We start from the raw sequence: 7096 nt of genomic DNA on the forward strand, positions 1-7096 counted from the left end.
TCAAGAAGGATCTCTTCGAGCAAGTATTATCGGGGAAAGACTATTCCAAAGATTTGTACGGAAGAGCGGATAAAGAACAAAAAGTCAACCTCTGAGACTCCATGAAGAAGCAAAAGCTCTCCACTTGGAAGACTGCAGGAAAAAAAAGTCAAATAAGAGTTGACAACAAAACTGTACAGCTGAGCGAAGATAGGAATCTGTTTGCGAGAATGATGTTCGTATACAAAAGTCGATCAAACATTGACATCAAAGAAGCTGTGGGTACCAATGAGTTTTACGTGGTACTAAGGCCACTGTTTGCAGGCCATGGAACACTGCTTCGTTGCTCCCGCAAAAGTGCCTTTATGGATATTTTGGAGAAGTTACCTGTAGATGTACATGAAGACAACGACACTGGTGTCAATCAGAATGGTCAGCATACAGAGGTGTAGATGCCATGGCGGAGGTTCAATGCCTGGACAAACCTGAATGGATTAAAAACTGTTCACATTTGGCAGATCACTTCACTAATTGCATTTTCAAGAAGTTTGGTGAGAATGAAGAACTCCGATTGGTTTTTGATGGATACGCCATCCCATTTTCTCTGAAAGAAGGCACCCGAACAACAAGGCTGGGAGAACAGGTTACTGAGTATTACCACATTACTCCATCAACGCACATAGCGCGGGTTCCGATGAAAACACTTCTTTCACAATGCCAAGACAAAGATGGAGCTGGTGGACTATCTTGGCATAGAAGACTATTGAAGTTGGGGTTCACAACGGAAGACGAGTAGTTGTAGCATGGAGGTCAGAGAGCAAGGGGACAAGAGAATATTTTTATACCTGCAAAGCAACCATTGAAGAGGCTGACCACGAAGATTATTTTACATGCTGTTTGACGCCACATCCCGAGGTGCGACTGATCTTCGGATACATTCCCCTCGACACGGATGTCCTCGTCCTGGCTCTCAGACGTTATTCAAGCCTATTCAGGGACACCTAGCCTTGTTCATCACAGGTACAGGGAGGAGCCATCGTAGGGGAAAATCCAGCCTTATCCAATCTATCCGAGCTTTAGGCCCAAGAGAGAAGTTTTTTTCCGGAAAAGGGAAAACACCATGCTGGAAAAAGCTTTCATGGTGAAGCTGACGATGAAAAATCACCAATGGTCATTCTCAGAAGTTCTAGTTTTTTGTTTTCCACGTCGGAGAGAAATTGCCACTTTCCATTCATGAGAAACCAGGAGCCCATCTGGAAGCGTGCAACTTCCATACAGCATGTGTGACGGGTGCGTTTTGCACAAGTAGGTTTATTATTAGACTAGCCCTTCTCGCAAATTAGGTCAAAAAACAAAGGCAGTTCCGGTTCGGTGACCCTATGACACACGGGGGTTTTTCAGCTTAATTTCTTGTAATTGGTCATCGGGTCTCCTGTGGAGTCCTCATTCGCGGGAACTTCAATCTTAAAAGAAATCGGTCTGTGAAAACGCCGTTACACGAACACAGTAGAGGTTGTAGGCTCCGGGTCATGGGTTTCCTGGATAAACTAAATTAAAAAACATTTAGCTCTCTGGATTAGCCAGTGAAAGCCTCGTTTTGTTCTGGTTAAAGTAATGTGACCCTCTTGCAACAGTAAAAGTGAAGTAGTTGGAACTTAAATTATGTATTTTCCATGTTAAGTAAGTTATGGAGGCGGTAATAGTATTGTCAAAAGGTCACAAAGCTCTTTTTGTAAACTAACCTCACTTGCATGCTCAAAACGCACGATCACGTGCCCAATCGTGATATCAACGGTAACATCGATTTAACGTCTCCTCCCTGCTATTTTGGGTGATGAGTTTGTCCACACATACACGAAGCTAGAGTGTATTTAATTCCTTAGCCCCGTTTTCATCATGCGTGGTCTAAAGGGGATCAGGTTGCAAAACTGGCAAAATGTATTGTCCTGTTATTTAGGGTTCCCTCAACTTATCTAAAGTAGTGGCTTGCTTTCAGTAAAAAATACCCAGCGGAAAATTCCATATGTATTTCTGCCAGACTAATAAGCCTTTCGAGCAAATTTCAAAAGAAGTATTTGTGTTTCAAAATGAGGGCATTAGATCGAGTTAACAGTAACACAAAAGAAATTTAAAGGTGGTGTCACTATTTTTATGAAAAATGGTCCTATAACATTCACCGGGAATACGCGCCTTGAGTGGTCAAAACCTGTTGAGTTATTAATGACCAACTGGAGCTGCTTCATTTTTTTTGGGTGGTTTTTTTTACCGGTACCCACCTCACTTTTAAGATGCTGCCATGTAATATTACCCTATTAGAAAAAACCCTTGCCTTATATTTTATGAATGTAATACGGTTGCGTGTGAATAAACATTCAGTTTGTCGCCCTAGTAACACCCTACCTCGTTTGGTTCCAGGATTGGTGATACTAGGAACGTTTCCACTAGATTCTAAATCATCCGTAGTACAACACAGAAAACCCAAAACTACAAAAAACTAAACCCCAAAACGATTTAAGCAAGGACATCAGGGAAATAATGTTCGTAAAACCGGCATAATTAAACAAAAACAGATTTTCCTATACACCCTTTTAATAAGTCTAATATATGCCGTTTTCCCCGCTAATGGACTTCAAACTCATGCTTTTAAAAATTTATTCAGAATGCACAAGAGGCTTCAAACAAGAAACGAAATCGGAAAAGTTTGAGGCCTTGGGGTACATTTCTAACTAAACATTTGAAAGCAAGAGTTCGACGTCATTAGCTGGAAAACGGCATATATTAGACTTTTTAAAAGGGTGTATACCAAAAGAAAATACTGGACTACAATTACAGCATTAAGAAACTAATTTTTCCCTTATTGCATAATTTGTCAAAATACTGTACAAATGTCACAAATGTGAACTTTTTCCGCAAAATCCCGTCTTTATCCCGTACTTATCGTTTATAATGAACGATAACTACCAACAATATGTTTTACTGTACTCAGCACACGACATACATCTGACCACAGCAATACGCAGATGGCAGCACAAACCGCCTCGCCTATGAAAAGACAACGATAGCAGGAAAAGCAAGAACCACAACAGGATACAACACCATACAGATGTCACACAATGTTATAACTTTAAGGCCAAACATTACTACTATTACTAGGCCACTCTTCTTGTAAGAAAATATGCTAGTTTTTTGGAGTTTCAAGAAAATAATGGGTGTGTCCGGATAAAAAATAACCAAATATTGAAAAAACAAAAATATTTCATTGCGAATACAAGCTCCTATTTTCCATTATAAAAGAACAACATATGCTAGTTTTTATCCCACTACACATGTATTTTTGAAAACCTGCAAGTGAATGAGTTTCAAATTCGGCAGAATTCATGATTCCTCTTTGCAACAATAAACATACTTTCCTTCAAAAAGACTTACTTTGTAACCGTAATCGGGTGAATCACATAACGAACGACCAAGGCATTTGAATTCTCACCAGCAAATCATCCATATGTTCCGTAAACAAACACCCTTATATTGCCACAAACACATTAAGTTTCTCACGTGAAGAACTTTTAAACACGCTTTGCTTGTGCTTTGCTCTATTTTTCCTAATTGTCTCCCGACCACCATGGTTATAAGAAACGTCGACAGTTCTTACCATCCCGCCTCCATATTTCGTGCTATTTTTTCTAAACTCATGCGAATTGACTGCCAGCCACCGCCTCCATTCCACTGAACGCAACGATACGTATTCCAAACATCACCATTGCCTACCATTTCCTCTCACTGTCTTGCAGTCGACTGGCCGCAAGACGACTCCACTTAAAGTGACAACGATTCTACTTGTCACAGTCTTCTGTCATCCTTGCCTAGCTTTATTTATACTCAAGTGAATTGCAAATCAACAGTCCCCAAGACGACACAACGGTTCGAGTGGAATCGCCAATAGTTTTCTACCATCCCCTTATGCTTCTTGCTATATTTTCCGGCTTATGTTACACGAAACACTGATTTCAGCTTACCCTTACACGGCACTGCAGCTTTTTTTTTTCTCAAACGAGTCGACTAAAGGCAAGACGATTCGACTTGCATATTTGAGTCGATGCAAGTAGACTCGTCCATATTTCCTACCATCTCCTTTCTTATCCTAACACGAGTCGTCTGAAGGTCCGACATTTCGACTCGATTTGAGTTGATTCCGAGTCGAATCGGCATTATAACCTACCATTACTTTTTCGTGCGATTCATATTGGCTAATTTTAGGCCACGTCAAACTCAAAGAACAGTTATCACGCAATAACCTCCGTTTGCGTGGATGTTTGGCCGGCGAAATGCTTTGGCATCACATTTCCGTTGAAACGAAACAAAGCCATCGGAAAAAGGGTAGCAGAAGAGTTTTCAATTCTTGATTAAAGAAAAACAAACTCATTTTCCGGAGTGATAGTGACATCAAAAAGCTGGTCGCAACTTTTTCCGTTTCCGTAAATACAAGACAAACAGCAACAATATGCTGTCACCGGTCTTTGAAGTTGGAAAAACATAAAAGGGCAGACTCACCGAAACTGGTGAAATAACCTCCAAAAGGCACAGGACTACACCAGAGGTGAGTGCATTTTGATTCCTTTTATTGAATGAACGTTAAACTGAGCATTTTTGTAGGCTTCATAATCGACTGTATTTTATTTCCCATACAAATTCCTTATAACTCGTTTAAATTCTCAACGGTGCTGTCCTGTAGTGACGCGAGCTTGGGCAGACCTTAAACTGAGTCATTTTATTGAGTGGAGGATTTAAATATACTCTGTTTACGAACTATGTAATGACCGCATGTTCGCAGGAGAGGAAAATTTCAACAATGTCATCCAGACTTTGCAACGATTCTGTCTTTCAATGATTAAAATTTCTGTCGTCAGTAAGTTTTAAACTACCTTGCAGTGACAATTGACATGATTTGATTTTTTTTTCCTTAGACCGACGTGACACGCTTTCTATCTAGGTTCAAATTTTGAATAGCGTAATCGAACAAATACGAAGCATTGCCATTACCCATCGAGAGCAGTTGGGTCAATTACGCTTCCCGAGAGAGAACCACTTCGATCAACCGGTTGATTTTCCATCGAGCATGTGCTCCAGTACGTCACACCCCACGTGATTTATTTGACATCACTTCGTCTTGATTTCACAGGAAAGTACTACACAGCAGGCTCGCCCAAACGCAGCAGTTTACGTAGCTAAAAACACGCTCAAGCGCCACAAACAAGTTTACTAACTCGTTTTAAAAAAACCGGTTCAAATTTAATTTATTCGTCCTTGTCCCTGGACGGGGGCGCTCCCTAAAAGAAACCTAACGTTTGCTCGCTGTGTTTTCTTTTTCGGGAAGCGTAGGAGAAAACCAACTGCTCGCAGGGTACATTCGCCATCATTCCACACTGGCTTTTTAGAGCGGTTTTGTTTACACGATATGAAAATTAATGAGAGGGTTAAAAATACATAAAACGCATAACCCCGTTTCTGGCTTATTGGTATGTTGGACTGAAGAATGTCCTTGCCTGCAGAGATTTGGCCTCAGAATTTCATATTTGCCCTTGAAGCTGTCGCGGTCGCGGGGTAATTATTCATTTTTTCGGACAAGTCTCAGGTCGCGGACATTACCAGCCGTAATACGAGTCCGCCCAAAGGGGTTTATTTGCTAATATTTCCTACAATCCCCGTTAGCCTTCTTGCTGTATTTTTTTTTCGCAAAACCACGGTCTCTAAGATGAGTCGTCTAAAGGTCAGAAGAATCGACTCTATTCGTGTTGTATCGGATAACCCTCAGGAAATATTGAACTCTTATCCTATACAAGAGTGAACTAGATAACAGTGGGTTATGGCAATTGGGGGGGCTCCCCATCACAAATGAGTCTATTTTTAGAATACCCGTTCCCGCGAAAACCAGTTGGCATGTGCCCTGAAAAAAAAATATGGCTTGAAGCAGTCACGCGTGACAGTGCTTCTTCTGATTGGTTTAAAATATGGCGGCCCCTTTGTTTTTTCAAAATGTATCTTAAAGATAAATCCTTTTTTGACTGTGCTGTGGCAAGGCCGCAAAGTGATTTAGATCAACATTCTAAGACTATAAGGTTTAACGCACTAGATAGTATTTTTGTTCCGGATTCGTAAATGTTTCCGGATTCATCAAATTTAGAGTATTGGATTCCTAGGCGTTTACAGTGACAGGATATTCGGATTCTTGACCGTTTCCCAACATAACGACAACTCCTGTAACAATTCGAATATGGAATGATTACCAACTTCTGCGTGTGTTCGTCGTCGTTCGACAAAGTGAAAATGGCCGCCAACACAAAGGGAGGCTAGAACAGGGTCGATCCAGAAATATTGCGATACACATACATAACTTATCGCCTGAACGCTGGCAGCAAGATTAGGAACCCGAGACTGCCAGCAAAATTGTTAGGACTAGATCCTCCATTTGGTTTTTAAAACCGCAAACTGAAAGATCGCAGGCGGAAAATATCCGTATTCGAGAGACCTATTCGATAAAACCCTCGTTTACAAGACAAAACTCACCGGATTCAAAAGTTTTTGGTTTAAAGTTTCCCACTTTAAATTCCGGATTAAAAATCTCGGGAGACATGACTGAACGGAGGGGAGTTTTTTATATTCGGATTCGTCCCCTCTGTGTGTAAACTGCACAACTAATCCATTAACTAAACGTACCGGGGGGGGGGGGATTCGTCACCAATGTGGACCAATTTCCTGTAAGTGTAAAACCTAGTATTATCGAATTCAATCTTGTCCCTATACAAAGCTTTTGTTTTCTGCTTTCCGCTTCAAAAATGTGTGGGCTTTTACAACGTTAACCTATAATTTGGAAATAAAAGGTACGTTACATCAATACTTTAAAAGATAATAACGTCTCCGTCCACTGGTAAAATAATTGTGACATAAATAATCGCCAAGAATAACGTCCTAGTTAGGGTACTTGAATGGCAGAAAATTTTCAGAACGGGTTTGCTTTTTAGCAATCTATATTTTCCGCTTTCTTTATGCTTTCCAAAAATGTAGATTGCATGTGTGCAGAAGCTCAATGATCTTGAAGCATTTGACACTAGTTCAGATGAAG

This window comes from Montipora foliosa, chromosome 6 (assembly GCF_036669935.1).
Source record: "Montipora foliosa isolate CH-2021 chromosome 6, ASM3666993v2, whole genome shotgun sequence".
NCBI classification, from domain to species: domain Eukaryota; kingdom Metazoa; phylum Cnidaria; class Anthozoa; order Scleractinia; family Acroporidae; genus Montipora; species Montipora foliosa.